The sequence below is a fragment of the Lissotriton vulgaris genome, chromosome 7, assembly GCF_964263255.1.
Source record: "Lissotriton vulgaris chromosome 7, aLisVul1.2, whole genome shotgun sequence".
NCBI classification, from domain to species: domain Eukaryota; kingdom Metazoa; phylum Chordata; class Amphibia; order Caudata; family Salamandridae; genus Lissotriton; species Lissotriton vulgaris.
Window position 1 is genome coordinate 1,111,401,580 of NC_141695.1, and position 26,038 is coordinate 1,111,427,617.

Below are 26,038 nucleotides of genomic sequence, written 5' to 3' on the forward strand. Positions count from 1 at the left end.
TCCCCAATCTTGAGATGAAGCTAAACACAGCGGTGTTGGCCCATATAAACTCCTCTTTTTTCCCTAATAGTAGAGATTTCCAATGTAGGGCCTGATTTAGATCTTGGCAGTCCCATTGCCAGCCCATGTCGGCAACAGGCTCCAGTACTCCATCGGGTTGACAGAGTCCCATCCGCAAATATTCAGATGTATACCCGATACACAAAAGACCGCCATGGTCTCAATGTTCCTGTTGGGCTGGTGGTGTTCGGTCGGCAGAGTGAAGATAGGGGGCGACGAGGGTGGTGGGGACACAGTTAAGTGACTTTTTATTTTTTACGTATAACACATATATGTTGTGTATCTGTCCATATTTGTATGTAGATTATGTGCAGTGACCACATGTTTTACATTCAGCACTGTACCGCACTAACAAAGGTACACCATGCACTGTATACTCGTACACACCACATACACTTACCTTCGAGTCAGTCAAAACGGGGTGCCGGTCCGTCGTGGTCAAAGTGCATCAGGTCTGGGGGTTACCTGGGCAAAGGTAAAGAGGAGGAAACTGCAGCATGTACCCTGAAAAAAAGAAACATTTTCATACCTTTTCATCCGTTTCTGCCATCTTGAAGTAGGAAGGATTCCTGTCAGAATTCACCTAGAAACAAGCCATTACCAAATACCGACGGCCGGAATCAAGGCTGGAGTCCCACCGCGCCCTGCTGCAGTCCACAGCGCCAAAGGGGCAGGGAGCAAAGTCCTCGCTGAGTCAGCGGGAGCATGGCAGGACAGCAGTGGTCTTACCCATTGAACTGCAGCACCTAAATTGGGTGGCCGGACCACCAGGAAGCCATGCGGGAACCCTACCAAAAAAACCCACACTGCTGCGATCGAGCCAAAAACTATATCATGCACTTAGATTTGTGTCAAACAGGACACCCAAGCAAGGGAAGGCTTTTACCTTCAATAAGGTGTGAGTTTCCACCCTATAGGTTTTGGACCTGGGTCCACCAGCATAACGAAGGATTTGGTGGAATTAACAGACATGTCCAGCTGGTCCATTAAGTCCAGAAAGGTATTCAGTAAGGTTTGTAAGACCATTGCGGTCCTGACCATTAAAACTGCTTCATCAGCATTGAGCAGAACTGGGAGGGGGTGCGTGCCTACTTGGGGACCATCTTTTTGAGCAGTCCCTAAAAAACGTATTCAAACTCAAAACAGAAAAAGACTACAACCTTGCCGAACCCCCCTACCCGTTTTAAAACATTGAGCACAAGCTGAGCCATTGAGACATGTTAACATGTAGGTCCCTCAGAAAATAGTCCTACTCAACCCCCATCGAAACAAGCATTTACAATGCAATGGTCTCGGCAGCATTAAAGGTAGAGCTATTGGCATTGCTCATGATTTTTTTTTATATTAATAAATAAATGGCATTGTCATTTACATTGCCAATAGCTTCATCGCTTGCATATGCGAGACCTATTGCATTAGCACCCACACACAGAGTAAGTAGTAGAGTGAGAAGTTGATAGTGAGGAGGAGAGAGTTATTAGTAAAGAGTATTAGAGAGCGCATCAGAGCTGTGTGAATAATAACAGCTGTGAGCCCATGCCTGAGGTGCATCATCAGAGCTGTGTGAATAATAACAGCTGTGAGCCCGTGACTGAGGTGCATCTGAGCCCGTGCCTGAGGTGCATCATCAGAGCTGTGTGAATAATAACTGCGTCAGCCCCGTGCCTGAGGTGCATCATTAGAGTTGTGTGAATAATAACAGCTGTGAGCACCTGCCAGAGGTGCATCATCAGAGCTGTGTGAATAATAACTGCGTCAGCCCGTGCCTGAGGTGCATCATCAGAGCTGTGTGAATAATAGACGCGTCAGCCCCGTGCCTGAGGTGCATCATCAGTTGTGTGAATAATAACAGCTGTGAGCACCTGCCTGAGGTGCATCATCAGAGCTGTGTGAATAATAACTGCATCCGTCCTTTCCTGAGGTGCATCATCAGAGCTCTGTGAATATTAACTGCGTCAGCCCCGTGCCTGAGGTGCATCATCAAAACTGTGTGAATAATAACAGCTGTGAGCCCCTGCCCCCCACCCCAACATTTTATGACATCTCTGCATGCATAAGACTCTCTGTGCACGAAGTATGTATCCACGTGTCCTGCGAAATAGATAACGTAAATTTGGCTAGCTTAAAGTGCAGGGTCAGGGAAATAACATGCCCTCCACTCTGATGGAAGCTGAGTTGAATGCCATTGCGAGGTAGCTATGGTACTGTGCTCGGAGAAGAATGAGGGCACTCGGAGTGAAGGGGAAATATTGTTTACAGAGTTGTGGGCTGGGGGTAAGGGAGCTTGGGCAAGCAGGAAGAATGGGTTCTGTACTGTGTGCGTGTGTGAGTGTATGGCAGGGTGTTGTAGTATCAGGTGTGTACCGAAATGGGTAGACTTACTTGTGTGCAGCTAGTACTGATGATGAGGCGAAGGTGTACTCTGATTTAAGGTAAGGTGGGTGAGCCAACAAATTATCGGGGGGTCGAGCCACAGGACTGGCTTGGCTCTAAGAGCCGAGACCGGTAGATGTTTGCGATGAAAACAATGCAACAAAACGCGTAAAATCTGCAGTCTCTTTAAAGTGAAAAAAGCCACAGTTCTTTAACATACGGTAGCTTTGACATTAAAAAGTCTGGTTACAAAGTCATCAAGAGGGAATGAAAACACTCTAGACAAGAGAGGAGCGCTCCACACGACTATGTTTCTCCGAGGCAAGGGTGTTGTCCAGAAACGGATTCAAAGTCTCACTCAATGATTAGGTAACATCCTAATACAAGTGCCTGCGATCTTCAGAACAATCCTTGAAATATGACAACCCTAGGAGTAGCCACAAATAAGTTCTGTGTATTTATTTACTCTTACAAAGCGCACTCGGCCATGGCACTCAACGCACTGTAATGTCTGCCCAGGCCCTGAGATCACGTTCCTTGGCATGCCTACTGGTCTGATCCATAAAGAATTGGTAGACCTGTGTAAAATTGTGGTTATGTCAGTACAATCTTGTGCAATTGCCAAATGAAATGTTAAGCGAAATGTGCAAAATTTTCAGCATTTCATATAATGCAAAAAGTGATTCTGACCCACGGGTGACAGATTCATGGGGCAGCGAAGGGGACAGAAGGAGAAAAAAGGCACAGAATCACGGGGGCAGCAAAGGGGACAGAAGGAGAAAAAGGCACAGAGTCACGGGGGCGGCGAAGGGGACAGAAGGAGATCAATCATTTACAATGCAATAGGTCTCGAAGTAACATTGTTTTGAGTAAATGGCCTTGTAAATGACATTGTTTTTTATATTGTATATGTTTTGTAAAAATGTATTAAAGTGATCGTAATGTCAAATGCAAGTAGTGTTAAAATTTGTAAATCCAGTGATGGGAGAGTCCCCTCTGGGGAAGGGGGCACTTCGCTAGGTGAACAAAAAGCCTCATATGATTTCTCTTGAAAGAGTAGAGGGTGAGACCTAAAATGGAGAGGGGACAGGGGAGCGAGGACTTAGAACCAAAGTGATTGGCTTGGTATGTTTAAAATGTGTGGGGAGTTACTGTTAACATTTAGTTCTCATCTCGCATACACCCTAAACCACGAACAACCTCCCACAAGCTGAATATAACGCACACACCAAACTGCACATGAGCGCCGCCAGCCACACACTCTAAAACACAACTCTCCCACACTCTGAACAATACACACACACCAAACAGCACCAGTGCACCGGCCGCGCAGTCACACGCTAAATCGCACACAACCTCCCACACGCTGAACCACAACACATATCAAACTCTCCAAAGCACAACAACTATACACTAGTCCTTACATACACCACACACACTGGACTGCAAAACTCACACACCAGCCACACACGCCGAACCACATGCATCAAGACAAACTCACAGCGTCCATAAACTCCAGACCACGCACATATGTATCGACACCAAACTACAAAAGATATACATGGATGTATGACGTTAGAATGCATACATTGACAACGCGTACCCTTACAACGCGTTCGTAACAACGAAAGTTGTTACCACGCATTGCGCTGGGGGGCGCAAAATTGATTAATTTAATTTACTATTCCAACACCAGTCCCCGTGGATAGTAGGGAAGGTGTTGGGATAGTAAATTAAATCATTTACTATCCTTGAGCGCCCCCCAGTGCAATGCATGGTAACAACTTTCGTTGTTACGCCCGCGTTGTAAAGGTATTCCGTGGTAATGCTTGCGTTCTAAACGCTGCATACCGATATACACACATGAATCTACACAAAAGTCAGACAGAGGCAAGCACACTAATGCTCATACAGGCTTGCATGCCGATAACACACATACCCAGACTAGACAAGGTATACAGATAAAGGCCCGCACCACCCATGCACCACATTTGCATTCATCCATCATGGTCTGCCTACAGTTGACAGTTTGTGTGATCTTGGCCATATGACCGCATTCCAGTGCGTGATCCCCCGTTATTGATAGCTTGGTTGTGTATGTTTTAGAATTAAATACATATTGGCCTGTCTGCAGAAGTTTACCGGAACTGTGGTACACTGTTAGAAAACCTCCTTTTTGCCCACAGAGAGGCGGCGTCAAGGGCCCTTTGTCACGGGAGGTTCTCACTAAACCCGAGTCAGAAGATGCCTGCGAGGTAGAGCTTATTGTAACATCTGTATTAGATAATGCACTGTGAGCCCATTGTATTGGTTACATAATTGTGCCTCCCCTCCCCATGAAAATCCTATCCTGCTGTAATACATTTCAAGGAGTAGGAACCGATTTTCGTTGACTCTAGAGCTGGGTGGGTGAAGGGGAATTAGTTGGAGGCAGGGCCGGGTCACTTAGGCGGCATGAAAATAAATAATAACAAGAGGGAGGGGGGCCCTTACTCACGGGCTCTCTTTAGCGCTGCTCTTCGGCGAGGGCGGCGCCCTTCTCTTCACCCGGTCCTGCTCCTGGGGGCCGGTTGCTGGTAGTGGCGGCGGGCGGGGCTCTCTTCCTAGAGCCCCGCGGGGGAGCCAGTACGCTTCTTCTCTCCGGACACCGGAAAATGACCAGGCCCGCCTACGTCTTTACGGAGTCTGCCTGGCTTCCTGTCTCGGTGGGCCGGGCTGCCAATGGCAGCGCGGCCCTGAGCAGGGAGGCGGGCACAGCGTCTCCTCCACGATCCCCGGGGCCGGCGGTGAATTATTTTCCTAATTACGGGGTGAGGATACTGTGGTTGCAGGAGCTAGTGCGCGTATGGCCAGGCGGGTGTGCCTGAGTATGCAAAGTATCTAGAATGCAAAATGTTAATGCGGGGTGACGAGCAGAAGGGAACAAGAAAAAAATGGAGGCCGCAACGATTTTCGGATTCGGGGCAGGAGCAGCGAACAGCGGGAGGGGGCGGGAACGAGGACAGCGGGAGCAGGGGACCTACCTCATCTGTAACGAACAGCAAAATGGCGGCCTCAAGCTTCCGAAATTTTTCGGATTTGGGGGCCTGTTTTGCTGTCCTGAGTGACGGACATCGTCACGAGCTAAAGAACAGCAAAATGTACGCCCCCGAATCCGAAAAAGACGGAGCTTATTTGGAGGGACGGCTCTCTCCTCCAATGGCTGGCCTCCGTTTAGGAAGCCAGCCAATGGAGGAGAGAGGCGGGTTAAACCACACTACAAAGAAACATAAGATCTCCAGCAAGCCAGCATTTCCGGTCCTCAACCTAAAAAGGATACGGCACAATTTGACACAGTTCACCCTATCAAACCACTTTTTAGTAGCAGGATTTTATTTGCTTTGCCTGGCCATGTTCAGAGTTAATTCTGCATTTAAACACACACTCAGCAGAGGGATTAAAGATGTTGGTGATGGCTGGGAGGCGCAGTATAGCGGCAGAGTGAGTCGGAGGACTGCACAGATGAAGGCTGACCAGTCACTCTTCACAAAGGGCCTTCTACTGTGCAGTAACATGTGTCATCATGATGTTAGTAACTTTTGATCATTTTCAGTAAGAAACATTTTGTGGTTAAAATCTGTAGATTGGGCAGCAGATGATGGATTAAGTGGCAAATGGGCCGAATCCATTACTAAAAGAAAACCGCCAGTGCTGCTAAATCACAAAGTTTCAAGTACCCTGTTTAAATGTTATTTAGTGCTGGTGCTAGTAATTGATCTTGGTCAGAAGTGGTGCACATGTTGTGGGGACTGCTGAGGTACTTTGACCCCATGGTTAACATAACACAAGGTCTCCATGGCTTCAGCTAGTCCCGGCACCCCAGCACTGGAGATGCAGCTAATTCAGGAAAGGAGTGACAAGCAGTGGAGATGGGTCTGAGCACCTTTCGTTCTACCTTGTGCTTCAGACATGAACTGGATCTTTGGTGCGGGACAGTTTGAGATCGACGTCTCCCCTCACTGCCTGGAGGCATGCTTCGAAATGAGAGGAATAGCAGACACCCAAGCATGTAAACAAATAGACCAGATTCCCAGGTAGAATGGAACCCTGAGTCACATTGTACCACCAGAAACTCGAGGGGCTCTACTGGCAATTGTGAAAGTGCAGCTCTACAGAGTATAACTACTCACAATGTTAGACGTAGAGCACAAACTCTGAATGAAGATTCCTTGGCGGTGAGATAGCTTGATGTGATACAAACCAATGAATGTGGTTTTACCAATACCACAAATTGACTAGCACAATACCCATAAAGTTCTATTAAGGATTCCAAAACTGGGAAGATCTTTACTGTACCTCAGAAGCTCTTGAGATGACCAACATACATGATGCAGGGGGGGCGTGGCCAGCGCCATGGTGGACTACATGTGTCCGACCGGAACTCCAGGGCCGGCAAGAGATCCTGATAAAATATGCATGTACATATGCTACTTAAATAACGAAACTCATAGGCTCGGTGCAGGAAGATATGGTCCGTGTGCTGACTGGGTCGTACCTTCAGGAATCGCTCGCCAGCAGCGTTGGTAGTGACTCATAGAGGAGACCGAGCAGGAGACAAAATGGCGGTGGCCCGACTGGATGAGTAACGACGGAGATGACCGGAGGCACTGGATCAACACAGGACCCAGGGCTGAATCAAGTCGGAGGGAGAGAGAGAGAACGAACAGCAGTTAGGTAGTGGAGGTGCCGCCGCTCTCTCCTCTCGTCCCCAGGACCATCTGGAGCCCCTGTGTCTGCCGAGTGCGCCGCTGAGCGGGGCAGGGTCGTGTGAAGGAGAGCGAAACTGAGGCACAGAATCGCACTGCGGGGGTGAGCGGCTGGGCCGTGAGCGAGCGGCCGACTGCAGAGGCGGCGCTACAAGGGGCACAAGACCCAGGGGCGCAACTAGGTCTTAATTTCGGGGGGGCTAACATGGCAGATGAAGGGGCGTGGCTAATGTAAATCAATGGGGCGGAGCTAAAATGACAGATAATCAGGATCGGTTAATGCTCAGGTCAAGCTGAGAAAAAAATTTGGTGAATTCTGCATTTGAAACTGGACAACAATTAAAGCACACATTTTTGTTAGTTTGATGCATTGCCCCCCAAAACCCATACTCACCCTGAATCTTAAAATTACCCCTGGCACACCAAAACACATACCCACGCTGAACCCTAAAATTAACCCCCTCACACCCTAAAACCCATACCCGCCCTGAAATCTATAATTACCCCTGGCACCCCAAAACCCATACCCATCCTATCCCTAAAATTATCCCTCCCCGGCACCCCAAAACCCATACCCACCCTACACCCTAAAATTACCCCCTGGCAACCCAAAACCCAATACCACCCTGAACCCTAAAATCACCCCCCTGGAGCCCCAAAACCCATACCCGCCCTGAACCTTAAATTACCCCTGGCACCCCAGAAACCATACCCATGCTGAACCATAAATTCCCCCTTGCCCCCCAAAACCCAAACCCACCCTGAACCTTAAAATTACCCCAGGCACCCCAAAACCCATACCCATACCCATGCTGAACCATAAATTCCCATCTGGCACCCCATAACCCATACCCACCATGAACCCTAAAATAGCCCCCTGACATCCCAAACCCACACCTACCCTAAACCCTAAAATTACCCCTGGCACTATAAAACACATACCCATGCTGAACCCTAAAATTAATCCTTTGGCACCTCAAAACCCACACCCACCCTGAACCTTAAAATTACCCCTGGCACCCCAAACCCCATACCCATGCTGAACCATAAATGCCCCCCGGCAACCCATAACCCACACCCTCCCTGAACCATAAATTCCCCACTGGCACCCCATAACCCATACCCACCCTGAACCCTAAAATTGCCCCCTGACATCCCAAAACCCACACCTGCCCTGAACCCTAAAATTACCCCTGGCACACCAAAACACATACCCACGCTGAACCCTAAAATGTCCCCTGGCACCCCATAACCCATACCCACCCTGAACCCTAAAGTAGGTCCCTGACATCCCAAAACCCACACCTGCCCTAAACCCTAAAATTACCCCTGGCACACCAAAACACATACCCACGCTGAACCCTAAAATGTCCCCTGGCACCCCATAACCCATACCCACCCTGAACCCTAAAATTGCCCCCTGACACCCCAAAACCCACACCTGCCCTGAACCCTAAAATTACCCCTGGCACACCAAAACACACACCCACACTGAACCCTAAAATGTCCCCTAGCACCCCATAACCCATACCCACCCTGAACCCTAAAGTAGCCCCCTGACATCCCAAAACCCACACCTGCCCTAAACCCTAAAATTACCCCTGGCACTATAAAACACATACCCACGCTGAACCCTAAAATGAATCCCATGGTACCCCAAAACCCACACCCACCCTGTACCTTAAAATTACCCCTGGCACCCCAAACCCCATACCCATGCTGAACCATAAATTCCCCCCCGGCACCCCATAACCCATACCCACCCCGAACCATAAATTCCCAGCTGGCATCCCCTAACCCATACCCACCCTGAACCCTAAAATTGCCCCCTGACACCCCAAAACCCACACCTGCCCTGAAACCTAAAATTACCCCTGGCACACCAAAACACATACCCACGCTGAACCCTAAAATGTCCCCTGGCACCCCATACCCACCCTGAACCCTAAAATAGCCCCCTGACATCCCAAAAACCACACCTGCCCTAAACCCTAAAATTACCCCTGGCACCCCAAAACCCATACCCATGCTGAACCATAAATTTCCCCGGCACCCCATAACCCATACCCACCCTGAATCATAAATTCCCCCCTGGCACCCCATAACCCATACCCACCCTGAACCCTAAAATGGCCCCCTGACACCCCAAAACCCACACCTGCCCTGAACCCTAAAATTACCCCTGGCACACCAAAACACATACCCACGCTGAACCCTAAAATGTTCCCTGGCACCCCAAAACCCATACCTACCCTGAACCCTAAAATTGCCCCCTGGAACCCCAAAACCGATACCCGCTCAGAACCCTAAAATTACCCCCTGGCACCCCAATCCGTAACCCACCCTGAACCATAAAATTACTCACTGGCACCCTAAAACCCACACCCACCCTGAACTCTAAAATTACCCACTAGCACCCCAAAAAAAAATAAACACTACAAACTTACACTACATTTGCATATTTGGAGGGGGCTGTCCTCTTTGACGTTTCTATGTATGTAAGTCAAGAACAACATTCACAGTGAGCTAGATATGCAGGCAGTAGGTAAATATGTGCTGAAAAATGCATTAAAGTTACTGGAACTTACACAAAAAACTGCTGCCTGCTCTTCTGATACTATACTGTGGAGTCTGGCTGATCAGCAGCACTGTGTCCTGGCATCCAGCCCCTCGAAGGTCTCACTGTGTAGATCAATGTGGGTCAAATGCACAGACAGCAGGGGGGAAAGGGATGGCCAGTGCAGGTGAAGCTTTTCCTTTGTAAATTAATTCCTGCTGGCGTCATAGCCCAGGGTTTGCTGTCTGTGCACTTGAATGGATTACACATCTATACAAGTGCACAGACAGCACACCCTGGGCTAAGATGCCAGCAGAAATTCCTTTACAAAGGAAAAGCATCACCTTAACTGGCCATGCCTTCCCCCTGCTGTGCACATCTTCACACCCCATGCTCACAACCCATCAAGTGCTTAGGTGAAATCCCTGCCTTCAGGCAAGGATTTCACCTCTGCGCCACTCTAAAGGAAACACAAGAGGTCAGGGCAGGGGGGTTTACTCGCTGAAACTGTTCAAAGGCTGGCTGTCTGGCTCGGGCAGCTGGGCCTCTCAGAAAGCATAATAAAAATCACATTCTCGGATCGGATGCGCAGCCTTCTTGCACCATTTCAGTGCGTGTCATCTTAGCCCGGGCAGAGGAGGCGACGGGGGGGGCTGATGCCCGGTGAGCCCAATGGGTGTTCAATCAATCAATCAAAGACATTTGTAGAGCGCACTACTTACCCGGAGGGTCTCAAGGCGCTTGGGGGGGGGGAGGGGGTGCTGCTACTGCTCGAACAGCCAGGTCTTGAGCTTCTTCCTGAAGGAGAGGTGGTCTTGGGTCAGGCGCAGGTCGGTCGGGAGGGAGTTCCAGGTCTTGGCGGCCAGGTAGGAGAAGGACCTTCCTCCTGTTGTCGTTCTTCGGATGCGGGGGATTGCGGCGAGGGCGTGACTGGCTGATCGGAGATGGCGTTTGGGAGCGTAGAAGTTGATGCGGTTGTTGAGGTAGCTCGGGCCTTGATCGTGTAGGGCTTTGTGTGCGTGGGTGAGAGACGGAAGGTGATTCTTTTGTTGACGGGGAGCCAATGCAGGTCTCTCAGATGTCCGGAGATGTGGCTGTGTCGTGGGATGTCGAGGATGAGTCTGGCTGAGGTGTTCTGGATCCGCTGGAGTCTCTTCTGGAGCTTGGCGGTGGTTCCGGCGTAGAGGGCGTTGCCGTAGTCCAGTCGGCTGGTGACGAGGGCCTGGGTGACCGTCTTCCTGGTCTCGGTGGGGATCCACCGGAAGATCTTCCGTAGCATGCGCAGGATGTTGCAGCACGACGAGGAGACGGCGTTGAATTGTCTGGTCATGGAGAGGGAGGAGTCCAGGATGACGCCCAGGTTCCGTGCTTGGTCTGTCGGTTTGGGTGCGGTGCCCAGGGCGGGGGGCCACCAGGAGCCGTCCCAGGCGGAGGGCGAGGAGCCCAGGATGAGGACTTCCGTCTTGTCTGAGTTCAGTTTCAGGCGGCTGGTCGTCATCCACTCGGCTACGTCTTTCATCCCTTCGTGAAGGTCGGCTCTGGCGGCGGCGGGGTCGTTGGTCAGGGAGAGGATCAGCTGGGTGTCGTCAGCGTAGGCGATGATGTTGAGGTTGTGCTGGCGTGCGATGGCCGCAAGGGGGCTCATGTAGACGTTGAAGAGGGTGGGGCTCAGCGAGGATCCTTGAGGGACGCCGCAGATGACTTCGGTGGCCTCTGACTTGTACGGTGGTAGTCGGACTCTCTGTGTTCTTCCGTCGAGGAAGGAGATGATCCACTCCAGTGCCCTCTCCTGGATTCCGATGTTGCTGAGGCGCTGCACTAGGGTGCGGTGGCAGACAGTGCCGAATGCCGCGGGGAGGTCTAGGAGGATGAGGGCCGCTGTTTCTCCGTTGTCCATCAGGGCTCGGATGTCATCGGTGGCAGCGATGAGGGCGGTCTCGGTGCTGTGGTTGGCTCGGAAGCCAGACTGTGAGGGGTCAAGGGATCCATTTGTCTCGAGGAAGGCAGCCAGCTGCTTGTTGGCGGTCTTCTCGATGACTTTGGCTGGAAACGGGAGGAGCGAGTTGGGGCGGTAATTCTTGAGTTCGGTGGGGTCCGCTGTAGGTTTCTTGAGTAGGGCGCTGAGTTCGGCATGCTTCCAGCTCTCCGGGAAGGTGGCGGTGTCGAAGGAGGTGTTGATGATGTCCCGCAGGTGGGGTGCGATGACAGCCTCTGCCTTGTTGAAAACGTGGTGAGGGCAGGGGTCGGTTGGAGATCCGGAGTGGATGGAGTTCATCATGCGGACGGTGTCTTCGGTGCTGATCGGAGTCCAGGCGCGGAGGGAGGTGGTGGGGGTGGTGGTTTGGTCGTGGCGTGCGTCGGTTGAGTGCTGAAGCTGTTGTGTATGTCCGCGATCTTGTTGTGGAAGTAGGAGGCGAGGGAGTTGCAGAGGTCTTGCGATGGGGTGATGTTGTTGTTGCCGGCGTTGGGGTTGGAGAGCTCTTTCACGATGTTGAAGAGTTCCTTGCAGTTGTGTGCGTTGTTGTCCAGCCGGTCCTTGAATGCAGTTTTCTTGGTGGCGCGGATCAGTTGGTGGTGCTTCCGGGTGGCAAGCTTGAGGGTGGTCATGTTGTCCGGTGTTGGTTCCCTTCTCCAGGCTTTCTCGAGGGCTCGGCAGTTCTTCTTGGAGCTCTTGAGTTCGTCGGTGAACCATGGGGCCTTCTTGCTGCCGGGTCTGCTGGGCGGGGTCCTCAGTGGGGCGAGTTCGTCCGCGCAGTTGCTGATCCAATTCGTGAGGTTGTCGGCAGCCTGGCTGGGGTTCGCTGAGCTGGCGGGAGGGTGCCGGCTCAGGGAAGCGGCGAGCTGGTCGGCTGTGATCTTGTTCCAGCTTCTTCGAGCAACCTGTTGCTGGTGGTGGTGGATCGTCGTTCCTTTGAAGGTGAAGTGGACGCAGCTGTGGTCCGTCCAGTGGAGTCCGGTGGCGTGGCTGAAGGCGATGTCTTTGCAGGATGAGAAGACGGCATCGAGTGTGTGTCCGGCGAGGTTGGTGGGGGTGGACACCAGCTGCTTGAGACCGAGGTTGGCGAGGTTGTCGAGCAGGGTGATGGTGTTGCGGTCGTTGTTGTTCTCCAGGTGGAAGTTGATGTCCCCCAGGAGGATGTAGTCAGCGGAGGGGAGGGCATGCGGGCTGATGAAGTTGGCGATGTCCTCGCTGAATTGTGTGCGTGGTCCCGGGGGTCGGTAGATCAGGGTGCCTCTGAGGGTGGTTTTGGGGTCCGTGTGGATCTGGAAGTGCAGGTGTTCGGCGGTTGTCAGGGTGTCGTCGGTGTTGGTCTTGATGCGGATGGTGTCCCTGTAGATGATGGCGATACCTCCTCCAGTCTGGTTGTCGCGGTCTCTTCGGGGGATCTTGTAGCCCTCTGGGATGGCGATGGCGATGTCGGGCGCTGAGGAGTCATTCATCCAGGTTTCCGTGAGGAAGGCGATGTCAGGAGCTGTGGTGTCGAGGAGGTTCCAGAGTTCGATGGCGTGTCTGTGGACGGAGCGGGTGTTGAGGAGGATGCACTTCAGGTGGTTGCTGCTGGTGTTCGGCTTGGCGGGTGTTGGTGTGGGACAGGTCCGGATGCAGGTGAACTTGCAGGCGTGGCAGCTGAAGGGTCCGTGGGTTTGTCTCGGGGTGGCTCGGTAGCATTCCGGGATTCGGCCAGTGTTGAGTGCGTTGAGGGAGGCGGCGTCGTACGTCCGGTGGGTGGGCTGGGGTCTGCGGGGGCCAGGGGTCCTGGCGCTGGGCGCGGTCCAGGCACGGAGGGGCGTAGACGGGCTTACCTTTGGCGCACCTTCGGCGCTCAATCGGTGCTCCCGCTGCGCGCGTCCGCTGCGTGGTCGCTTTGGGGGCGTCATAAGAGGGGAGCCGGGAGGGAGGGTCTGCGGGGAGGCGGGGAGCGCGGGAACCAATCAGCGGGCGGGGGGGCGGGGTCTCGTGGGAAACCGGCGGGAAAAGCCTGGGGGCTCGGCGGCGGCCCTGCGGTGGCTGGGGCGGCCCTGCGGTGGCTGGGGCGGCTCTGCGGCGGCTGGGGTGTCGTGCAGTGCGAGGCTCAGGCAGCAGGTAAGGAGGAGCAGGCGGGGGGCGTGGGGGCGACCAGGCCAAGGGCGCAGTGGTCGCTCGCCTGACAAGTTGCGCGCCTGACAAGACCGCACTAGTGGAGCGGCAGCAGCCGAAGTGCAATAGCTGATCTTGGCGGGAGAGGACACTGAGACGCCGGCGGGAAGGTGCGGCTGGGGACGTGGCTACATTGGAGAGGTTGCCACTGAGAAGAGAGCCTTCCTCCTCTTCCCCCCTATCTGGACATAACTGGCAAAAGGACTAAGGGGGCGCTGCTCAGCAATCACAGTGCTTGTGCTGCAGTTTGTGAACAGCACCTGGGGAGGGAGGAGCTAAGTGCTGAGACCTCCCAGGCAGTGGACAGACGTTCCATATCACAGGGGGCAGGCTCTTTCTGATTCTCATACCTGGGAGACACAGGACAGGAAAGAAGACTGGTTGCTTGTGGTGGGGGAGGCAGCGGGCCTGAGCCTTCAAGGTGGGCACCGTGACAACAGGGGTTTTGCACATGGAGTTCACCCACCTGAGAGGCAAGTGACACCGGACGTGGGAGGCCTGAGCAAGGGAGGTGCAGGCGCGGCTCTAAGGCATAAAGGCACGGTAATTGAGCACTAGTTCTGAGAGGACACCCGGCACCCGTTTTCCCCCCCTCCATGTGTCCCTAAAGTGGAGGTAGCTGGGGCCACAATCTTAATAGGGGTTGAACACCTAGTGAGAGATACTGTCATCCCCTGCCGCAGACGTAGGAAAACAGCAGACAGTGACCGGAAGAGGGGTGCCCCGTGGTGTGAGCAAAGCACGCTAGGTCGGCGCCCCGAGTGGCAGCCGCAGATGGCACAGGATAAAGATACCAAAATGCAGAGGCAAGGGAAGATGGACAAGTTCACCAAGCCCCGGTTGGCAGAGGACCCTCTCCCCTCCAGGTCGGCGAGCCCACCGGAGGGTGCTATTTATGCTTTTTCAAGTGTGAACTTCTTGTTTTCTTTTTGTGCTCTTTCTTTTGGCCCACTACCATTTGTTCTTTATATTCCCTCCTTCCTCCTATCCTTCGCCCCCCGTTTTAGTTTTCTTTTCTTGTTTTAGGTTTGAACATTTTGTGCGGAACGATTGTTGTGAGAAAGCCCTGTCCGAAGTGTATCGAGATACATTGATAGTGTGTTGGTATCGACACAAGATATCTGACTGGTAGTGGGCGAGCCTGTGTGACCAGGGCCTGGAAGGGTAGGGTACAGTTTGGGAGGGTGATTTTGGGCAGGTGGGCGTCAGACTTCTCTAATCTGCATACAACAAAGTTGGTCCTGTTGACCCAAGGCATAGTCAGTTGTAGGATGGGGGAGTGTGGGGGAAGAGATGGGGAGGGGGTTTTCACTTTATTAGATGGCACCATGGTGGACAGGCAGGTATTGTGAACACACAGCAGAAGTGGGGCAGTGGAGGCGGCCAAGACAGCAGGGCAGACATTCTATACCACCGGGATGCCACACTTAACCCAGGGGAGTATTCGGTCTTCTCATGGAACGTGAATGGGATGGGAAGTACAATTAAGAGAGGATTGGTTGTGGCATACTTTAAACGACTGAAGCCAGATGTCACCTTATTGCAAGAGACGCACTTAAAGGGGAGTCTTTGTGGATTCCTAGGCAGAGGGGCGTACAAGACACTAGCACATGCTGGGTTCTCGACGGGGCGAGAGGTGTGGCAGTACTGGAAAAACCCACCCTTCAGAATTGAACGTACATGGATGGATCCAGGTGGTACATATGTTGCGGTAAAGGGGGTGTGGGACAGGAGAAACATTACCCTCATCAGTGTATATGCTTCCCCAGGCTACAGACACAAACACTATGGAAACTAGCGACAGTACTGCTTGAAGCGAGATCAGACATACACATCATTGGGGGGACTTTAACAATGTAATGGACCCCATGAGAGATCGTATGATAGTCCCTATGGAAGGCACTAAGGAGACACCACTCAAAAGATTCACTGACACACTGGCACTCACAGATGTTTGGCGTAGGCAACACCCCCATACTAGAGCCTATTCATTCTACTCAGGTGCGCACAAAACCTTCTCACACCTGGATTATATATTGACCCCAGCTGGGGATTAGGAGATATACACAAAGTGGAATACCTGGCGAGAGGCCCCTCGGATCACTCACCACTGTGGCTCACAGTAGGCACCCGGACACAACGCCCAGCAGGGGAGTGGAAACTCAGTCCATGGGAATTGAAAGACTCTCAGGTTGCCAAAGAAATCAGGGTAGATTTCTATTTTAGTGAGAGTGTGGGGTCAGTAGACTCGGCTGTTACACTGTGGGAGGCATACAAGCCAGTACTGAGGGATAGAGCCCAAAACATCATAGCACACAAGAAACAAAGGGAGGGTGAACAGATTGCGGGGCTTGAATCCCAGCTACTGCAAATAGAAACACAGGCCACTACAAGTAATGACCCCTCATTGCTGCGCAGAATGCAACTTCTCAGACGGGAATATTTCGCGTTGGCTAAAAGGGATACGCACCATGCAATACAAGCCATACACCATCGGTGGTGATTCCCAAGGAGGGCAGACCTCCACAGAAGTGTAGCTCGTACAGTCCTCTTTCCCTTACCAAAATACTCTCTAGAATATTAGCCAACAGACTCATGGGGTGATAGTGGGACTCATACATCGTGACCAATCTGGCTTTATGCCCAAGCGGTCGACAAGGCTCAACCTCCAGAGGTTACATAAGTGATTGGAGGTGGCAACCACCCAGGAACACCCACATTGCATCCTGTCTCTGGACGCCAAAAAGGCTTTTGACACGGTCCATTGGCCATTTCTTATGCTAGCGCTGGAGGAGTTTGGGTTTGGTCCGGCATTTTGACATTGGATTGCAGTTCTTTATGACGGCTTGGCCAGGACAAGAGTTAACAGGGTGTCCAGGAAATTCCCAATTGGTTGGGGCACCCCTGCTTTTTGCCTTGGTCCTGGAACCTCTTGCGTGTGTTATTAGGGCACACCCAGATATACCAGGATTTCGGGGCCCAGGAGAGGAGGGACCGGATGAACGCATCTCATTGTATGCAGAGAACATACTTATGTACGTCACAAAGCTGGAGACATCAATCCCAAATATAATGAACAGTTGCGAAACATACGGAGCACATGCGGGATATAAGATTAATTGGGAGATATGTCTTTACCCGGTGGGTAGAAGCAGTGGGTGTGATGTGCGGCCTAAGCAACTCCAGCTGGCCCCAGAGGGTATTAAATATTTAGGCATTCATGCTACGCCGAACGCAACAACGGCACTGGACCGAAACATCTATAGGGAATTCTGAGCAGATGTTGATAGATAGCAGACCTTGCCTCTTACCCTGCTGGGCCGGGCTGCACTCTATAAAATGATAGTGCTCCCAAAGTTTCCATATGTATGGCAAAATACATAGCAATGGATCCCAGGCGAGGTGTTCACCAGCATAGAGGGTACACTACGGAAGTTCCTCTGGGATGGAAAACCACAGAGGATACTGCTGGCGACAGCGGCGGCTCCTTTATTAGGACGTTGCGGCATTGCCCCCCTATAATTGCTCCCCACTGTCCTCGAATTTACTATAAATAAACGTAGAGTTCTCCGGTTGCGGGCGTTGCATTTGTATTTTTTTAATCTGCCAGGAGGCGGTTGCGTGGAGATGAGTGAATGGGGCTTAACAATGTAACAAGCTCACCTCCTGGGCATCACAGACACTTGCACTTAAAAGTCTGCATGTCAAGTTGGCTGACTGTCTTTCTGCGACCAGCCTGACATGTGCACTCGAAACCCATCGCACTCTGTGTATAGAAAGAAAAGGGGGCGTGGGCAGCCGCAGCTCCCTGCACTCAGAATGAGCGTGGAATTCACCTGCCTGATCCAATCCTGGCGCTGCTCTCCAGACCCAGCAGCACCAGGATTGGCCAGGACTTGCAGCACTAATGGCAGCTGCAGGTCATCGTTTCTCCCTCCATTTTCTTTCTAACTACCCCCCGCCCGTGGCAATGCAGGAAAAAGATAGTTGGGCTGGGGTAGAGACAGGTTGTGGGCATGAAAGAAGGGGCAGTAGGCAGACAGAGAGGGCATGCTTCAGACAATTGTGGCCGTTGAGCTCCAGCGTCACCTGTATCATCGGCTGCTTGAAGGAGTGGTTTAGGAACAAGAGAAGGCCTAGAGGAGCGCAAGAAATTCTTCCTTGGTGGCCTCTGGAAGGTCCTGGGAGCAGTCACCTGGGACATCACGTCAGTGCTGGGGGGCAAGCGACCCGGAGCTCTGGAGTGCTGGGGGCATACGTTAATGTAAAACATAGTGAGTTTCTCAAATTGCTGTGTCCATCGCGTTTTGTGTTGGGCTTCTACTTTCTTGGTGAAAAAAGAAAAAAAAACTCATTGTTTGCACATCAAAAAGTATGCAGAGGGAAAGATGGGGTCCGCACTTACTCAGTGTACTAACTATGTACTCCACTTTGGGCTCCAGCAGCCTCACTTTTTGTTTAAAATGTTAGGGCCAACACTCTAATAATGGCATTGTAACTGCTATGACATTTAATCACACTCCTTTCCTGTGCTGTGTACACAGAAAGGACTTGCAGCACCCTTAGAGTAGGAGGCAGGAAGAGCAGATGTCTTTAATATGTGTGTGAAAGAAAATGTGCAATTTAAAAGCCATTGAGTGTAATCTATCAAGTGCGCAGCCTTGGGTGTAAAAGGATTTTATTTCAGATCACGGCCCCTCAGGCCAGGGACCTGTAATGTGACAGAAGTACACTGTCAAATGTTTACATCTGAACTGTACATTTTGATAGACTGTTAAGTGGTGCAGAGTGGGCATTTGTTTCTTGTTGCACTCTGTTGAAAGGCTCACAAAACTGATTTTTTTTAAACTTTTTTTTGTGGAACTACATCTTCTCTGGCCTTTTAAATGAGCTTCCTTGTGTTGAAATATAACCCTTGTTAGCATTTTAACAACAACCGAAGAGTGGCAGGAGAAGAACGAGTCAATATCATTGCAATAAATTGGTGCCCGTTTTGTTTTCATTTGCAAAGCTTTTACAAATGAGATTCCTAGCTCCAAAATTCCCCATGTTTATGATTAATTAAAGAAATCCTACGTTTCACTGCAGTTTAAGGATGTATGAAATGTATGAAATAACAAACATATTGATTTGATGAATTGAAAAAAATGGAGAAGGTACTCCACCAAGGTTAACAGTTCACTTTCCAGTTGCATACTACTTGGGTATTTGGGTACTAGTGCTAATAAGTTGAAACATTCTTTATGAGAGTAAGGCTCGCTCCCTGTGCTTGGTGGCCACAGGTGACCTATCACAACCTTTCACGCCGCACCACTTTCAAATGTCACCAGCCGCCACTGGCTGGCGACATTACAACGCAACCAATATAATGGCAGCATTTTCTTGCCTGACTTACGGGCATACTATTGGGCAACCCGCATTATTGTGTTGAATGAATGGGGCTACATAGACAGGGATCATCCCACGTATTGGCTTGAACACACACAATTCACTGAACACCCATACACACATTATATCTATGGTGGAAAGGGATCCACGCGTCTTCTGACAGTCACACAGATCCTAATAGCAATATGGAAAAAATCAGAAAGACAGATGAAATGGGCAGGTCGAGTGACAAGGGAAACCCCACTATGGGTAGGCAATAGACTTAAAGAAATCGCCAAACAGCGAGATTTACGGAAATGGGACATGCTGGGCATCTCACAATTGAAAGATTTATTGTGTCAAGTGAAACTGGTGGCCCTAAAATGGCCCCCTGACACCCCAAAACCCACACCTGCCCTGAACCCTAAAATTACCCCTGGCACACCAAAACACATACCCACGCTGAACCCTAAAATGTTCCCTGGCACCCCAAAACCCATACCTACCCTGAACCCTAAAATTGCCCCCTGGAACCCCAAAACCGATACCCGCTCAGAACCCTAAAATTACCCCCTGGCACCCCAATCCGTAACCCACCCTGAACCATAAAATTACTCACTGGCACCCTAAAACCCACACCAACCCTGAACTCTAAAATTACCCACTAGCACCCCAAAAAAAAATAAACACTACAAACTTACACTACATTTGCATATTTGGAGGGGGCTGTCCTCTTTGACGTTTCTATGTATGTAAGTCAAGAACAACATTCCCAGTGAGCTAGATATGCAGGCAGTAGGTAAATATGTGCTGAAAAATGCATTAAAGTTACTGGAACTTACACAAAAAACTGCTGCCTGCTCTTCTGATACTATACTGTGGAGTCTGGCTGATCAGCAGCACTGTGTCCTGGCATCCAGCCCCTCGAAGGTCTCACTGTGTAGATCAATGTGGGTCAAATGCACAGACAGCAGGGGGGAAAGGGATGGCCAGTGCAGGTGAAGCTTTTCCTTTGTAAATTAATTCCTGCTGGCGTCATAGCCCAGGGTTTGCTGTCTGTGCACTTGAATGGATTACACATCTATACAAGTGCACAGACAGCACACCCTGGGCTAAGATGCCAGCAGAAATTCCTTTACAAAGGAAAAGCATCACCTTAACTGGCCATGCCTTCCCCCTGCTGTGCACATCTTCACACCCCATGCTCACAACCCATCAAGTGCTTAGGTGAAATCCCTGCCTTCAGGCAAGGATTTCACCTCTGCGCCACTCTAAAGGAAACACAAGAGGTCAGGGCAGGGGGGTTTACTCGCTGAAACTGTTCAAAGGCTGGCTGTCTGGCTCGGGCAGCTGGGCCTCTCAGAAAGCATAATAAAAATCACATTCTCGGATCGGATGCGCAGCCTTCTTGCACCATTTCAGTGCGTGTCATCTTAGCCCGGGCAGAGGAGGCGACGGGGGGGGCTGATGCCCGGTGAGCCCAATGGGTGTTCAATCAATCAATCAAAGACATTTGTAGAGCGCACTACTTACCCGGAGGGTCTCAAGGCGCTTGGGGGGGGGGAGGGGGTGCTGCTACTGCTCGAACAGCCAGGTCTTGAGCTTCTTCCTGAAGGAGAGGTGGTCTTGGGTCAGGCGCAGGTCGGTCGGGAGGGAGTTCCAGGTCTTGGCGGCCAGGTAGGAGAAGGACCTTCCTCCTGTTGTCGTTCTTCGGATGCGGGGGATTGCGGCGAGGGCGTGACTGGCTGATCGGAGATGGCGTTTGGGAGCGTAGAAGTTGATGCGGTTGTTGAGGTAGCTCGGGCCTTGATCGTGTAGGGCTTTGTGTGCGTGGGTGAGAGACGGAAGGTGATTCTTTTGTTGACGGGGAGCCAATGCAGGTCTCTCAGATGTCCGGAGATGTGGCTGTGTCGTGGGATGTCGAGGATGAGTCTGGCTGAGGTGTTCTGGATCCGCTGGAGTCTCTTCTGGAGCTTGGCGGTGGTTCCGGCGTAGAGGGCGTTGCCGTAGTCCAGTCGGCTGGTGACGAGGGCCTGGGTGACCGTCTTCCTGGTCTTGGTGGGGATCCACCGGAAGATCTTCCGTAGCATGCGCAGGATGTTGCAGCACGACGAGGAGACGGCGTTGAATTGTCTGGTCATGGAGAGGGAGGAGTCCAGGATGACGCCCAGGTTCCGTGCTTGGTCTGTCGGTTTGGGTGCGGTGCCCAGGGCGGGGGGCCACCAGGAGCCGTCCCAGGCGGAGGGCGAGGAGCCCAGGATGAGGACTTCCGTCTTGTCTGAGTTCAGTTTCAGGCGGCTGGTCGTCATCCACTCGGCTACGTCTTTCATCCCTTCGTGAAGGTCGGCTCTGGCGGCGGCGGGGTCGTTGGTCAGGGAGAGGATCAGCTGGGTGTCGTCAGCGTAGGAGATGATGTTGAGGTTGTGCTGGCGTGCGATGGCCGCGAGGGGGCTCATGTAGACGTTGAAGAGGGTGGGGCTCAGCGAGGATCCTTGAGGGACGCCGCAGATGACTTCGGTGGCCTCTGACTTGTACGGTGGTAGTCGGACTCTCTGTGTTCTTCCGTCGAGGAAGGAGATGATCCACTCCAGTGCCCTCTCCTGGATTCCGATGTTGCTGAGGCGCTGCACTAGGGTGCGGTGGCAGACAGTGCCGAATGCCGCGGGGAGGTCTAGGAGGATGAGGGCCGCTGTTTCTCCGTTGTCCATCAGGGCTCGGATGTCATCGGTGGCAGCGATGAGGGCGGTCTCGGTGCTGTGGTTGGCTCGGAAGCCAGACTGTGAGGGGTCGAGGGATCCATTTGTCTCGAGGAAGGCAGCCAGCTGCTTGTTGGCGGTCTTCTCGATGACTTTGGCTGGAAACGGGAGGAGCGAGTTGGGGCGGTAATTCTTGAGTTCGGTGGGGTCCGCTGTAGGTTTCTTGAGTAGGGCGCTGAGTTCGGCATGCTTCCAGCTCTCCGGGAAGGTGGCGGTGTCGAAGGAGGTGTTGATGATGTCCCGCAGGTGGGGTGCGATGACAGCCTCTGCCTTGTTGAAAACGTGGTGAGGGCAGGGGTCGGTTGGAGATCCGGAGTGGATGGAGTTCATCATGCGGACGGTGTCTTCGGTGCTGATCGGAGTCCAGGCGCGGAGGGAGGTGGTGGGGGTGGTGGTTTGGTCGTGGCGTGCGTCGGTTGAGTGCTGAAGCTGTTGTGTATGTCCGCGATCTTGTTGTGGAAGTAGGAGGCGAGGGAGTTGCAGAGGTCTTGCGATGGGGTGATGTTGTTGTTGCCGGCGTTGGGGTTGGAGAGCTCTTTCACGATGTTGAAGAGTTCCTTGCAGTTGTGTGCGTTGTTGTCCAGCCGGTCCTTGAATGCAGTTTTCTTGGTGGCGCGGATCAGTTGGTGGTGCTTCCGGGTGGCAAGCTTGAGGGTGGTCATGTTGTCCGGTGTTGGTTCCCTTCTCCAGGCTTTCTCGAGGGCTCGGCAGTTCTTCTTGGAGCTCTTGAGTTCGTCGGTGAACCATGGGGCCTTCTTGCTGCCGGGTCTGCTGGGCGGGGTCCTCAGTGGGGCGAGTTCGTCCGCGCAGTTGCTGATCCAATTCGTGAGGTTGTCGGCAGCCTGGCTGGGGTTCGCTGAGCTGGCGGGAGGGTGCCGGCTCAGGGAAGCGGCGAGCTGGTCGGCTGTGATCTTGTTCCAGCTTCTTCGAGCAACCTGTTGCTGGTGGTGGTGGATCGTCGTTCCTTTGAAGGTGAAGTGGACGCAGCTGTGGTCCGTCCAGTGGAGTCCGGTGGCGTGGCTGAAGGCGATGTCTTTGCAGGATGAGAAGACGGCATCGAGTGTGTGTCCGGCGAGGTTGGTGGGGGTGGACACCAGCTGCTTGAGACCGAGGTTGGCGAGGTTGTCGAGCAGGGTGATGGTGTTGCGGTCGTTGTTGTTCTCCAGGTGGAAGTTGATGTCCCCCAGGAGGATGTAGTCAGCGGAGGGGAGGGCATGCGGGCTGATGAAGTTGGCGATGTCCTCGCTGAATTGTGTGCGTGGTCCCGGGGGTCGGTAGATCAGGGTGCCTCTGAGGGTGGTTTTGGGGTCCGTGTGGATCTGGAAGTGCAGGTGTTCGGCGGTTGTCAGGGTGTCGTCGGTGTTGGTCTTGATGCGGATGGTGTCCCTGTAGATGATGGCGATACCTCCTCCAGTCTGGTTGTCGCGGTCTCTTCGGGGGATCTTGTAGCCCTCTGGGATGGCGATGGCGATGTCGGGCGCTGAGGAGTCATTCATCCAGGTTTCCGTGAGGAAGGCGATGTCGGGAGCTGTGGTGTCGAGGAGGTTCCAGAGTTCGATGGCGTGTCTGTGGACGGAGCGGGTGTTGAGGAGGATGCACTTCAGGTGGTTGCTGCTGGTGTTCGGCTTGGCGGGTGTTGGTGTGGGACAGGTCCGGATGCAGGTGAACTTGCAGGCGTGGCAGCTGAAGGGTCCGTGGGTTTGTCTCGGGGTGGCTCGGTAGCATCCCGGGATTCGGCCAGTGTTGAGTGCGTTGAGGGAGGCGGCGTCGTACGTCCGGTGGGTGGGCTGGGGTCTGCGGGGGCCAGGGGTCCTGGCGCTGGGCGCGGTCCAGGCGCGGAGGGGCGTAGACGGGCTTACCTTTGGCGCACCTTCGGCGCTCAATCGGTGCTCCCGCTGCGCGCGTCCGCTGCGTGGTCGCTTTGGGGGCGTCATAAGAGGGGAGCCGGGAGGGAGGGTCTGCGGGGAGGCGGGGAGCGCGGGAACCAATCAGCGGGCGGGGGGGCGGGGTCTCGTGGGAAACCGGCGGGAAAAGCCTGGGGGCTCGGCGGCGGCCCTGCGGTGGCTGGGGCGGCCCTGCGGTGGCTGGGGCGGCTCTGCGGCGGCTGGGGTGTCGTGCAGTGCGAGGCTCAGGCAGCAGGTAAGGAGGAGCAGGCGGGGGGCGTGGGGGCGACCAGGCCAAGGGCGCAGTGGTCGCTCGCCTGACAAGTTGCGCGCCTGACAAGACCGCACTAGTGGAGCGGCAGCAGCCGAAGTGCAATAGCTGATCTTGGCGGGAGAGGACACTGAGACGCCGGCGGGAAGGTGCGGCTGGGGACGTGGCTACATTGGAGAGGTTGCCACTGAGAAGAGAGCCTTCCTCCTCTTCCCCCCTATCTGGACATAACTGGCAAAAGGACTAAGGGGGCGCTGCTCAGCAATCACAGTGCTTGTGCTGCAGTTTGTGAACAGCACCTGGGGAGGGAGGAGCTAAGTGCTGAGACCTCCCAGGCAGTGGACAGACGTTCCATATCACAGGGGGCAGGCTCTTTCTGATTCTCATACCTGGGAGACACAGGACAGGAAAGAAGACTGGTTGCTTGTGGTGGGGGAGGCAGCGGGCCTGAGCCTTCAAGGTGGGCACCGTGACAACAGGGGTTTTGCACATGGAGTTCACCCACCTGAGAGGCAAGTGACACCGGACGTGGGAGGCCTGAGCAAGGGAGGTGCAGGCGCGGCTCTAAGGCATAAAGGCACGGTAATTGAGCACTAGTTCTGAGAGGACACCCGGCACCCGTTTTCCCCCCCTCCATGTGTCCCTAAAGTGGAGGTAGCTGGGGCCACAATCTTAATAGGGGTTGAACACCTAGTGAGAGATACTGTCATCCCCTGCCGCAGACGTAGGAAAACAGCAGACAGTGACCGGAAGAGGGGTGCCCCGTGGTGTGAGCAAAGCACGCTAGGTCGGCGCCCCGAGTGGCAGCCGCAGATGGCACAGGATAAAGATACCAAAATGCAGAGGCAAGGGAAGATGGACAAGTTCACCAAGCCCCGGTTGGCAGAGGACCCTCTCCCCTCCAGGTCGGCGAGCCCACCGGAGGGTGCTATTTATGCTTTTTCAAGTGTGAACTTCTTGTTTTCTTTTTGTGCTCTTTCTTTTGGCCCACTACCATTTGTTCTTTATATTCCCTCCTTCCTCCTATCCTTCGCCCCCCGTTTTAGTTTTCTTTTCTTGTTTTAGGTTTGAACATTTTGTGCGGAACGATTGTTGTGAGAAAGCCCTTTCCGAAGTGTATCGAGATACATTGATAGTGTGTTGGTATCGACACAAGATATCTGACTGGTAGTGGGCGAGCCTGTGTGACCAGGGCCTGGAAGGGTAGGGTACAGTTTGGGAGGGTGATTTTGGGCAGGTGGGCGTCAGACTTCTCTAATCTGCATACAACAAAGTTGGTCCTGTTGACCCAAGGCATAGTCAGTTGTAGGATGGGGGAGTGTGGGGGAAGAGATGGGGAGGGGGTTTTCACTTTATTAGATGGCACCATGGTGGACAGGCAGGTATTGTGAACACACAGCAGAAGTGGGGCAGTGGAGGCGGCCGAGACAGCAGGGCAGACATTCTATACCACCGGGATGCCACACTTAACCCAGGGGAGTATTTGGTCTTCTCATGGAACGTGAATGGGATGGGAAGTACAATTAAGAGAGGATTGGTTGTGGCATACTTTAAACGACTGAAGCCAGATGTCACCTTATTGCAAGAGACGCACTTAAAGGGGAGTCTTTGTGGATTCCTAGGCAGAGGGGCGTACAAGACACTAGCACATGCTGGGTTCTCGACGGGGCGAGAGGTGTGGCAGTACTGGAAAAACCCACCCTTCAGAATTGAACGTACATGGATGGATCCAGGTGGTACATATGTTGCGGTAAAGGGGGTGTGGGACAGGAGAAACATTACCCTCATCAGTGTATATGCTTCCCCAGGCTACAGACACAAACACTATGGAAACTAGCGACAGTACTGCTTGAAGCGAGATCAGACATACACATCATTGGGGGGACTT